The 13,486-nt window shown below is 42.0% G+C and overlaps 1 protein-coding gene and 1 non-coding gene across 2 annotated transcripts in view; one reads left to right on the plus strand and one right to left on the minus strand.

Moving 5' to 3' along the window:
- LOC102307382 (sodium/potassium/calcium exchanger 3) overlaps positions 1-13,486 on the minus strand; it is a 68,043-nt gene that overhangs the window by 22,620 nt on the left and 31,937 nt on the right. The gene's annotated exons all lie outside the window — the stretch shown is intronic.
- On the plus strand, positions 3,856-3,928 carry trnat-ugu. Its single transcript has one exon. It is a non-coding gene; the product is annotated as a tRNA-Thr (tRNA).

The following is a 13,486-nucleotide window of genomic DNA, read 5'->3' on the forward strand; positions in this document are numbered from 1 at the left end:
ACACGAAAGGAGAATGAGGCTCGTGAATGGTGCTTTCTGTTAATCTGACAGCTATTAGATGACAGTCTGGGTAATCTATCAAAGTTATGACTACAAAGTGTTTAAGATTTCTAAAATGAAATTTGACACGTCAGTGACAACAACACACCTGTTTAATTAAAATCATCACTCGTGCCTGTGAAGTCTGCTTGCCTGAACGCTAACTCCATAGCAACAGTGTGAGTGTCTCGTTGATGTAGAGTGTGGAAACAAATAACAGAGTGCTGGACTTAAGGTGAAGCGAGTCACTCTGCCGCTGCCATGGCTGCTAGGCAGCACGCTTGCCATTAGCAGTGCCATTTGATGTACTCGTTGCAGAAAGCAGGCTGAGGTTCGGTGCATTATGCATGATGTTTGGAGAGTGGAAAGAAATACATGTAATACTGGCATGTGGGGGAATGATGTGGGAAGACGTGAGATGTTACCTCACTCCGTGTTTCTTTAGGGCTTCAGCTGACTACTCCGAAAGCGGGAAAAGTGAATTGTACGCATGAGAGGGGAAAAAAAGTGATGGAGGTGGTCAGATAATTAGTGCAGTTGTAAGTGAGGTCACTGGGATGAACCCTTAACAGCTGCTGAGGGTGCTTTGGACTGAACCACCCCTGCTCTCTGTGGTACATTCACACACCGACACACAAGCTGAACACTCGTACGCACCCAAGACACATAGAATCACAGCACACGAGTGCACAGGGACTTTCATTGTTTCCCTTTCTGCAATCATCCCGGTTTTCCTCCTCTTCTTTGTGATGCACAATCAGTGGCAGTCAATGTATCAATCAGCAATCAGGCTTCAGCTTGCTGGGGACACATTCTGCCTCTCCTGCTCCGTGCCTGCTGCCTGCCTGCCTGCATCATCCCGTGCCAGTCTAATTTCCCAGGCAATTTGGAGGGAACCACTGTGGGCTCTGAATCAATGTAACATGATTCCTCTTTGTTTCCTTGTGCTGGAACTCTGCAGCACCATGGCTTCTCCTTTATAAAACACTGTACATGTTTAGGCACACAAGCATATCACACTGACTGATGCACCGTAGTATATCCATCTTCTCCCTGCACAGACTCTCATTTGCACTTCCTAGCTTTCTTCTGGATCCTCTCTGCTAACAGCAATGACAGCAGAGACTGTCTCCTCTTCAGTTCTTCCTTGTGTAATGCATCATGGTTGTGTCATATATCCATATGTCTCGTAACCCCTTTAAGTAAACAAATATTTGGAAAGCATAATCCCATAAAACTTCATATCATACACAATATCATCAAATATTATGTTTCAAGAAAGAAAATAAAAGGAATGAATAAAGTGCTAATATTTAAATGTTAAGTGTTTTTACTCTCACACATATTGTAACATGAAACAAATGGACCTTTAAAGTTACCATTAGGAGAGGAGTAGATTCAATCATTATTACTAACATGGAAGCAAAGGCACTGAATTGTTCCTTCATTTTGATGCAAACAATGATGCAGTTAAAGTAAACAACAATTAAAAGCCTATGCCCATCCTGAGTTCCTAATTAAAAGTGGCATTGATTATAATAACATATCAGAGCTGCTGTTTTCTTATATCTTGTATATTTCAGTAACTTATTTACCTGAGTGTTTAACCGGCCAAATGCAAAGACTGTACATGAAAGACGTACAAAGCCTGTACCAACTGTACTGCAATAAAACATTCACAGCAGGTGGGATATCCGGTCTTTAAGTAATGACCTGATGCTTCCAGGTCCATCTACTCTGCATTCATTAAGGCTGTTGTGTATTTAACATGTTTTAATGCTTTGTATCTTGTTCTGTTTAAGATGAACAAGTCCATAAAAACAGTCAGTGATCACTATGGGCCTGTTTTTATTACCACTCTTCATTTTAAAGCTCAGTTTTTAAAACCTTACGCAACTACAGCCCAGCCCATGCAGCAGTATATTAATGACTAACCTCGTATTGTGGATGGATTATCTCAGTTGTTCTCCTGACTGAAGTTTGGTCCGTTTACAGCATCCTGCCATGTGATTGCATTTGTCCCTAACCATCGGGAACCCTCAAGTTAACTTTTATCGAGTGGAAAAAACTTTGTTATGCTAACATAGCTGTATAGATAGCCACCACATAGCACATCATTATATACCAGCTAGCCCAACTTCAGTAACCCTACAAATGTCACTGCTGTTTAGTTTTCTGTCTTCATTTATATTGGAAGTGATAGCAGAGCTGTACGTTTGAATTTTTCAGAAATCCCTCATCAGAACATGCTGTATTATTTAATCTGGAGACTTCCTGCATACCACTAGATGTAGCCCAAGTACCACCAGTGGTACGTGTACCACAGTTTGAAAACCACTGGTCTAGAGGGCAGATATCAGCCCAGCTAGCTGTAATCGGACATCTGTCTGTTATACTTGCATGCCGCTGACTCCAGCATCTGTAGCTACTGAGCCTCAAGTGGCCATTACAGGAACTGCAGTTGTTGACATCTCCCTGTTTGCTTCCTTTTTCAGACCCAGAAGTTGCTGCCTGATTCAGTCACACCCAGTTGCTCCATTACACCATCAGCATGAATGCATTTTTTCCTCAGCACACTGTACACTTCAAATCCAAACAAAGTGTTGTTGTGGATGGAATAATGGGAATTTGTGCCTGTTCTTTCTGCAAACAAATGAGTGGGATCATGATAACTTTGTCAACTAAGAAGTCGGTGTAACTTCAATCATGTAGTCAGTTCTAGTTAAATAATCTGCCTTTGCATATCTATCTAAGGTTATGCACTCTTGCCAGGCCAACATGTTAACACAAAAACAGCATTATTTTCTGACCAGTATAAATATGATTTTGTGGTGGTTAGTTGAGATAAGCTGAATGCACGACTAATGTTCAATCAGGTCACAAAGTTTTAAAAGAAACAAAACTGACACAAGCTGATTCTGTGCATCATTACTCTCCAAATATTTTTGGAGCTAGAAGAGATGGTTTAATGTGAAAAACCTGCTGTTAAATTAAGACACGGCTCTTTAAGGAATAATGAAGCCAGCACTGTAATGGTTGGTACTGAATGCAACCGCTGACCGTGTACAATTCCCAGCAAACATGTTTCAAACCCTGACATTACTTTTCCTGTTAAATTTCTGTCAACATCACGGGGGAAACTGAACCGTAGGTGGACGAATGATGACGTTTGCACAAACAATAGCTGCTTATCAAGTCCCCTCTTACACAGCAAGGCAGTGTTCATATTACTGCACAAAGCAACTGTATGAGTCTTTGTTTTTAAAATTTGATAACAATCTGATCCTGCGACCACACAATCAGAATATTACTACCAGATATCCATTTTTAGAATATACAAATACTTTCAAGTAATTTACGTTTATGAGATACATGTTTCACTTGTTACATAGCTTCATCTTTTCATCCTGGTATCATATTCCATTATTCTAGTAGATTTTGTTTGCTTCTATAAACAGAGGATATCTTTGCAATAAGCGATATAAAATACAATCTCAGTTCCAAAAAACATCTGGATGCTGTTGAAAATGTAAAGCAACACAGAATGCAATGATTTGCAATTCTTATAAACCCATATTTTATTCACATGGTATAGAACGGCTCATTTATAATTTGATGGAAATAAAATGTCTCAAAAAAGCTGGAACGGGGCAACAAATACATCATCAAGATATTCAGAGAATGTGGAGAAATCTCTGTGCACCAGGTACAAGGTTGAAAATGAAGATGCTCGCTATTTTCGGGCCCTTGGGTGGCGCTGCATTAAAAACAGGTTTGATTCTGTCAGGGAAAGCCAGGCTCAGATCCAAGAGTCAAGGTTTCATAGCTCAGGGGTTAGAGCACTGGTCTTGTAAACCAGGGGTCGTGAGTTCAAATCTCGCTGGGGCCTGTAAAACATTTAGCAAATTTCCCACTTGTGGGACTAACAAAGATTTATGTTATCTTATCTTGAATCACTTCATGCACTCAGGATCACTCCTTTAAAATGTACTGACATAAAAAACATGAAAGCTGCATCCTCTGGACTAAAGAAGAGGCACGATCTAATATCGTCGTGTTGGTGTTGTTCCCAGATCAACATTGCAAGTGACCAATCAGAATGTTGTGACATCATACTTTTGCGACTTCGGGAAAAACCGCCGTAAAACAAAAAACTGCACTTAAGCTGCGAGAAACCACCTCTGTCTGCCGATCAACGGACCCTGACCCTAACCCTTTAATAAACACTAAGCAGAATTGATATTGTCCTTGCAACATTGGAATTTCATAAATGCACGAATGGCTTGGCGCACCAAAGAATAACGTCACAACAATGTGATTGGTCACTTGCAATGTTGTTCCTGGAACAACATTTACTATGTTGTTCCACCAACACGACGATATCAGATCATCCAAAGAAGAGAGACAACCCAGCTTGTAATCAGCACTCTGGGCGTGGGGATGGGGGGTGCATCAGTGGCTTTGGTACTGGCAGCTTGCACATCTGGAAAAGCCTCCCTGCAGTCCAGACCTTTAACCAGCTGACAACATCTGGAGCATCATGAAATGAAAAATACAGCAAAGAAGACCCAGGACTGTTGAGCAGCTAGAATCCTCTATCAGAAAAACAATAAAACAACATTTTCTCAGATGTCTACAGGCTGATATTAAAAGAAGATGGGATGCTATGTGAACGAACCTTCAGTCAACTCTTGGTTTGAAAGCAGAACTTTGGTCTAAAAAGTGATTTTCAAACTGACCTTTACAAGCTCAGAACACCCTTCTGTGCAGAGAGACACAGACGTCTGCAATCATGTGACTGCTTGGGTCAGGGGTATCTTAATCACCCCTGTGGGTGCGATATCACCCTCTGCAAACATATGGTAGTAATTACGCTGCTTTATACTGACTGGAAGGACAGTTGGAGTTTTATCCATTAAAGTCTGCACATGTTCACTGTAAGTAAGCTTGGATCAGGTAAATTATTCCAATATAATTATCCCAACATAACTGGGGGTGCGATTCTGCTCACTTTGCTAGAGCAGCTTTGCATGATTCAAAGTTAAAAATAAACATTATTTATCCTATACTGGGACACTCATTTTATCCTGTGTGGAATTAACAGTTTTAGCTCCTCCCCCTCCTTTGAAGCCAGCTTTCTCCTGATTGGCTGCTCTTAATACACAGAACTTCTAAACAGGAACCTGAGATGATCATATTTGGGATCATAACACCGAGCCAAGAGTAGAGTACTTCCATCTCTGGAGCCGTGCACAAAATAAAATAAAGAAAAATTTGGAAAACTGGTCTACAGATGCCATGTAATAGAAGATATGCTGTAATAGAAGGCAAACCATTGAAGCAATCAGATATATTTGTTACTAAATGTTCAAATTTTTCGGCTGCCTCGTGATTTCAGCACCATTGAGGACCTTGCACTGACTAACAAACCGTGTGTGTGTGTTATTTATAGAGAAAGGGAAATAGCAAAGAGGAGGTGAAGTGTGAGGGCATGCGCTGATATCTTGGCCTGGAACTCTCCTTCAAACATCTACTGTACAAATCCCAGTGGACGTCCACGCTCACCATCTTTACCCCCACCTTCTCCATCTTTCATGTTTATTTATAACCAGCATGGAGCTGGAATTTGAAAGGTGGAGTAAAGCTTGAAGTCTTTGGGGACTTCTTGAAATCTCTGCCGCTGAAGTATAAAAAAAGCAACCAGGAAAGTCTCTGCCCCAACTGTGACTGTGTTCCTTCACCACTTCTGCTCTGGACCACTGCCTCGCTCATCTCATGCCATCATTAGCTATAACACGCATAGCTTAGTTACACAGATCTAATCAGCAGCAACAGCTGGATGTTCACTTAATTTTCAGATGCTAACACATTTGGCTGAGAGTGTGGAGTGCTAATAAGTTAAGTTAGCAAGTAACAGACTGAAAAATACTAGAATTTCACAGCCAGCCATGTTATTTGTCAAATAATTACATTAAAAATGTTTGAAATGAACCCAGTGTCACAAAAATGACAGACAGGTTCAGCTCGCTGACTGGAATTAGCAGATAGAAAGTGGCACAAATTGTCACAGCACCAACTTTGAGCTTTAACAGCATCCAAATAAAAATATTTCTGGGTTATTATGAAGGGTGAATTTAGAGGAGGGTAGAATGTGTTTTGTAGCAGGCAGTAAGTTGGACATTTTAACATGGGAGTCTCCAGTGGCCACTAGAAGAACTGCAGTTTTTCCACTTTGATGTTTGCTTCACTTTTCAGACCCAGAAGTTGCTGCTTGATCCAGTCGAGCCCAGTCGAGCTACATGGCAGTGTCTGCATGAATGCAATGCTTCCTCTACTGACTGCACACTTCAAATCCTAAGAAAGTCATATTGTGGATGAAATAATGGGAATTTCTGCCTGTTCTTTCTGCAAAATGACTAGGATCATAACTTTGTGAACTACGAAGTCAGTGTAACTTTCAATCGTCTAGTTAGTTCAAGCTGAATAACGTGTGTATATCTGTCTGAGGTTATGCACTCTTGCCATGTCAACATGTTAATACGATATTATTTTCCAGGCACCCTAAGACCACCTGAAAAATGGCAAAAAATCATATTTTGCACGGTTGGATCTTAACAAGGCTCCAAGAGCAGTTTATTGAAAACAATGTTTAAACTGAAACAGGCTGTGTTACAGCTGATCAAAGGTTTAGGGCCACACCCTCAAAAAAAACCTCATAAACCCCCCAAAACAGAAATCAAAGTTCCAAACACGAACTCAGTAATGAGTAGCTCCACCGTCATTGTTGATCACTTCAAAAAATTTGCAGCATGCTTGATGCAAGCATTTTCATGAGGTGAGTGGGAACATTTCTCTAAGTGGTGAAGACGGACGCACGAAGGGCGTCTGCTGTCTGGAACTGTTGTCCATTTTTGTAAACTTCCCTTGCCGTCCATCCCGAAAGGTTCTCAATTGGATTTAGATCAGGGGAACACGCAGGATGGTCCAAAAGAGTGAGGTTATTCTCCGGGAAGAAGTCCCTTGTCCTGCGGGGATTGTGTACTGTAGCGTTGTCCTGTTGAAAAACCCAGTTGTTACCACACAGATGAGGGCCCTCAGTCATGAGGGATGCTCTCTGTAACATCTAGACATAGCCAGTGGCCTTTTGGCATCTCGTGAAGCTCCATTGTTCCACTGAAGAAAAAAGCACCCCAGACCATTATGGCGCCCCCTCCACTGTGGCGCATAGAAAACATCTCAGGTGGGATCTGCTTGTCATGCCAGTAACATTGAAAACCATTTAAAGAAATTCCCAATGACTGTCTTACTGCGTCCCACCTCAGCAGAGATGGCGTGCTGTGTTTATCAACCACGCTCGAAAAGGGAATGTTTTTTTTGCCTTTAACACCAGAACGTCATGACAGTGTGACTACCTGACAGAAATGACAATGAATCCACATTTTTGCACAGGTTTGGCCTTTTAAAGGCATGTGGTCCTAAACTTTTGATCAGCTGTAAAACAGCTTGTTTGAGTTTAAGCGCTGTTTTCAATAAATTACATGCTTAAAAAATGTTCTGTCTCACTCCCATTTCTTCTTGTTGCATGTTGAAGCTCTACTTGGAACCTTGTTAAGATCCAACCATGCAAAATATGATTTGTTTGCCATTTTTCAGATGCTCTTAAATGTTGGTTCAAGACTGTATAAACACAAGTATTTCTGCCTTAATGCTGAATTGCAACTCACTCAGTTTTAAAATATCCAAAAGATACATTAAAACAGATTTTTTGCATAATTACTCTCCAAAGATTTCTCTGTGTTAGAAAAAGTTGACAGCAAATGATCTGCAGACTTTGGCACTCATGTGTTGGCTTCATCTCTGCTGTTAATCCCAAATTGAGGGACACTTCAGTGAATGCGCCGAGCCTCCTTAAAGTAAGGTTTCACCTGGCAGGACAATGCTCCCCAAAACCTACTCCTACCAGGTAATGATGCCACATCTCCTAAAAAAGAAAACCTTGTGTAGCAAAGGCTTCAGCAGGGGATGGGGAAGCATTTTGGGAAGTGGGTGCAAAAATTGTTAGAGTTTGTGAGCATGAGTGCAAAATTCCACCGCTGCTCCCTTCTTACTGATGATATAATAGTTTCAGGCTGTTGTCATGGAAACGCAAAGGCACTGGCTGGCTGGATTTGGCGGGTGTGGGGGGGTGTAAGATGATAAGCAGAGGGGGCTGTCTAACTGCATTTGGAATTCGGATATTTGAATGCCAGGCTCCCATTTGGATTGAAGTGCACTGCGTGTGCGCGTGTGTTTGTGTGTGTGTGCAGATGCTGTTTTGCTGTTCTGATGACTGAGCATATTATACAGTTTGGTACAGACCTGACTGACCTCTGGAGCCAAGGCTGAAGAGAGGATTTCTGTGTGTGTGGAAATGACAGACTGAGAGGCAGCAGAGCAGCACAGACCAGAGAGCAGATGGACAGCATGAACAAACAGCTGGCGAGGTCATTTGCTTGACTTAATTCATACAAATTTTTGGAGTTTACTCACGTTGAGTTATCTGTACTTTTTCTCCCTCGGTGTGCAAAATTGTAAGAAATTTGACCCAAAGAGATTTCTGTTTAGTTTATATCCAGAAGAACACAAACACTAACTCGAGTTTTTCTTGTAACATTTGAGTTTTGCTGCCTGTTTGGATTACTTTACTGTTCTAGTGAGCAAGTTCTTCAATTCTGGCTTTTATTAAGCTTTGGTTCCTAATTTGAGCAGCAATCGATGTTCAGACTGTTTCCCTCAAACACCTCCAGCTAATACTGGGAAACTCTAAGGAAGCAACGAAGAACAAATACTTTGTACTTTGCTGACATTTTAAAGTAAATATCTGTACTTTCTACTCCTGACCTTTTTTTCAAAACAGACTATTTTTAAAAGTAGGAACGGCTCACTGACATTTGCTAAACTGTAAATTCATTCATGTAATGTTCTCATTCATTTGAGTGGTTTTTGAACATGTGCATGAAGGTTTTATTCATATTGTGAAAAATCATGAAAACAAACTTTTTTGTTGTTCAAAGTGTGCATGAAAAGGATCGGTCAGTTTTCGTAGGCAACACTGGTTAGTTTGCAACGCTGTGGTGAAGTTTGCAGGAAAGCAGTCTGTTTCACTGGTGCAGACCAGCTGTGATGTTCATGGTCAGTGTTGCATCATGGGTAGCAGACATCAAACTGAATTTAAGGTGTTGATGCTCATACTGGAAACTGAGCCACGATGGCTCATGTAACATCTGTCTATATCTTGTTGCATTCAGTTGGCTGAATCCACAAAGACCAGCAGCAGGTGATGAAGTATCGCCTACTTAAGTGATGAATGTGTGGCTAGGTCTCGATCTCGATGTTGGAGAGCCAGATCTCCATGGTCTAAACCTCCTGAAAGGCTGAGGTTTAGACCATCACCTTATCTCTGAGGGAAAGCCCAGCCACCTCTTGGAGGAAACTCAATTCTTTCAGCATTTTTTCGACACTCAGTTCCCTTATCGTGACCACATCACTACAGACACCAACCTGCCCGTCACTCTTCCCTCACTTGTGATCAAGATCCTGAGATACTTGAACTCCTCGACACACGGAGGCAACTCATTCCAACCCAAGGTGGGAACTCCATCCTCTTTGAACTAAGAAGTGTGGCAGTTGGCCACACATTTTTCTCCTTTTTTAAAAGAATCTGCTTAAATCGTTCAGCCCAACATGGACAGCCTGCTGTCTGGACCAAATCTGGACCAAATCCTGTCCGTGTTAATTAAATGGACCAAAACGTCCTCCAGCTCAAGAATCATATCATCTTTTTTTCTTCTTCTACCTACCAGTGCAAGTGTAATGACTGTTTCCAGCCCACATGACTTTCAACCAGGACACTAAGACTTGAGTCTTGTATGGTCCCAATTTTTATTCACTGTGAAAATTAGTTTGAAATAAAAAAAGAAATCCTTTTATAGAGTTAAACATACGAAGATATCACCCAGCAACCATGGTGCAGAAGCCACAGGGGGCTGTGGTGACCAGCCAACAACCCAAAAGAAAACAAGCCTCGGCCCAAAAAACCAAGATCTGAGGGCCCTCCACACCCCCAAAGGGGCCCGACAGAGCCAAGGGGCCAGTCCCCGCCAAGCAGCCACCAGGAGTGAGCCAGTACATACTAGAGCATCCAACCCACAGAGAACCACCAACGCACCAGCAGGTGGGGGCATCCGCAGGGAGGGTGGTGAGAGGAGATAGGCCCCTACACGTTTGGGGGGGGGGGTCTGAGATGTTCCAAGAGAGGTGGAGTCTAACACCTGACCTGAAATATAGACACAGACACAAACATGCATTCTCATCCTCATCCACAAATATACAAAGACACACAGAAATGAACATTGTACGCCCACCCACACTCCCCACACATACTCTATACCCCCAGGTCCAGGTACCATCACCCCCAGAGGGCCAACCAGTCTGCAGACCCAGGAGATGGTTCCCTTTACTCTGGGGTGGAGACAAGCAGACCATCCCACGGCCCCTCCTAAGAACCCTCAATGTCTACATGTATTTAAAATTGAGAGGTGGGCAGCAACACCATACCCCTTCCCAGCTCCCCCGCTGACCCCGATCGTTACCCCCATTCCCGGGAATCCACCAAGGGCAGGGGGCCCATGCTCCTCCAGAGGGGTGCCCACAGCAGCAGCACCACAGAGCATGGGGCGGGACACCCGACCCCACCGCAGAGGAAAAACTACACCCACCCCAACATTCAGTGTCTGAAATGACATTTAAACTTTGATAAGTCTTCACATGTCTCTGAACTGGTGGACAGAACCAAAGAGCGTGGATGTGATTGTCAGGTGTGTTGCCTTGACAGAGTGAGCAGTTGTTGGAAGCTGTGAAACCCATCCTAAACATCCGTTGACCTGTATAGTACCGATGATGTAAAGACTCCGATGACAAGATTTTGTGATATTTTGTTGCATAAGTGAAATCCTCTGCAGTCTGTAACCTGTGTGTTTTTCTCACTTTGTTGCACAATGAATTATTCACTCTGATCAGACTGTCATTTAGCAAAACGTTTACATGGTTACTAAGGTGACAATTTTATGCAGAATAATTCCTCAGTTGATCTCCATTAGCAAGTCTGCAGAGCTGCACCGAAGATGAATAATACGTAAAAATGCCATTAATGAATTCCCCACTAACTCACTCCACAGAGAGGTGTGAAGAGCAGCACATCTTCTCCGCTACTACACCCAACTTCCACCGTACTAATGCTCAGTTCTCCTGACTCACTAACTCTCCTCCATCCATCCTCCTCACTCATTGTCTTCATTCAACACTTGCTCAAAGTACTCCTTCCATCTTTTTCTTCTTCCCTAGTATTCCAGTCTCAAATACAACACACTATAAACCTTTTCCTTTTGCCCAGTACTCCTATTTTCTTCATTATATCCCACTTTTTCTTTGCTAACCTCTTGGTGCACACAATCAACGCAATCATAGGGGTAAAAGCAAAACAACACCAGCCGTAGAAGACAAGCAATTAAGTAACAAAAACTAAACAGGAAAACTAACCAAGACACAGAAATCAACGAAACACAGAGAAAAGACACAAAAAGAAAACAGAGAAAAACTGATCAAACTAAGAAACTCTAGTTATAAGTTCTAGTTATGTTCTGTAAAGAGGTGACAGTGAAAATTTAAACAAACAAAGAGAAAATTAGAGAAAATTATTAATAAGCATTCAAAGTCCATAAACTCAAAACCCCGGTTTTTGATCTTAAACATTCCTCACCAATTTGCTCCTTTAAAGATACAGTTTTAAAGACAAGCAAAAAGTGAGTCATAGAAAATCAAAGCACTGACTCATTGGAAAGAACAATCCCTGGTTTGACTTTTTATATTGCTGCACTGCCACAGACTCACTATAATCAGACAGAGTACGGGGGCCTCCTCTGTAAACCAGTCAACAGGTGTTTGGTCTTAGCCACATGTATGTAGAGTAAAGACTCACACCGGCCTATAGTTGCAGTGAGGACCGAAGAAGGAGTCTAAACTGAGTTGTTCCTGTTTGACTAAAAGATTAGGTGGCCAGTTTAAAAAAAATGAAATAAAACTGTGATGATGAGCAGGTGCACAGTTTGGGTTCAGTAAACGGGTAAAGCTGGAGTAGAGCTGGTAGGTTTCTACCTTTGCTTTAGGCTTGTTTTCAGCTCAGCACTTGCTGTTCTGGTGTGAATGTGTTTATGTTTTTAAAGTAGTGCATATTGTTACCTCAAACAGCACTTCTGGGACTCTACCACATCCTCAACCATGCAGAACAATCCAGGACAGCGTGTGGCTGTTTCAATGTGACCACAACAGCCACAAAAAACATTCATGAGACTTCTGAATTGATAGAGGGAGATCGCTTCAACATTATTTCGCAAAACTTCACAAGAATGCCAATCAGCAGGGAATGATTCAGCTCAAGAAACGTGAGAGACCGCCACACCTATACGGGGTTACTTTGAGTGATTACTGCATGAATAAAGTCCCTTGTAGAATATGACTCACGAATACAGACAGATTCATCAGAAACGGATTCACGATACTTTACAAATGATCATGTGAATTCTTGACTTCGACAACCCAAGAAATTTCTGCTCAATTTGAAAACCACAAAAAAAGTGAACAGTGAACAAAAACATGAACTCTTAACATCTGCAAACAAAGATAAGATGGCTCAACCTTTACAGGAACATGATTAGAGAAGAGTTACAACAAGAAGTTATGATGTTGAATAAAGAGGAAATTTGACAGCGATACCAGACGGTAACAAACAATCACATGATACATATTCCATCATCAGTCAGTCAGAACTTCTTCATGGGAACCTTTCTTTAATTTTGTGCAACAAAGACAAAACACACACAAGCACCACCCATGCACTGACCACACTGAAGAGGAAATAATGCAAAAAAGAACAAAAAACCCACAAGAGAGTCCTGCAACGACTGCAAAACGTAGTGGAAATAAATGTGGTCATGAGAAAACACGTGATGCAGAGCAGGTGTACAGTTTTTCCCAATGTATAAACTGGTACCCTGACGTTTTCAACCCAGCACGAGACCTCATTCTGGTGTATTATTCTGGTTAAACAAAAAGGGAAATGCATCTAAAATAAAAGCATAACAGGCACACAATGATTTCATTGCACTGTCGCCTCACAGCAAAAGGATCTTGGCTCAAACCTGCCAGCTGAGGCTTTTCTGTGTGGACTTTGCATGTTCTGCTGGTGCCTGTGTGGGTTCTCTCTGGGTTCTCTGGGTTGATTGGCTGTAGGTGAGAACGTTTTTCTTTTCTCACTGTGTCAGCCCTGTGGTCGACCTGCCCAGATGCACCCAGCCTCTCACGCTATGACAGCTGGGATACATGCTAGCCTTTTATGGCTGAATTAGATAAG

Source organism: Haplochromis burtoni, unplaced genomic scaffold (assembly GCF_018398535.1).
Source record: "Haplochromis burtoni strain Fernald_Lab_line unplaced genomic scaffold, NCSU_Asbu1 Contig_35, whole genome shotgun sequence".
NCBI lineage: Eukaryota > Metazoa > Chordata > Actinopteri > Cichliformes > Cichlidae > Haplochromis > Haplochromis burtoni.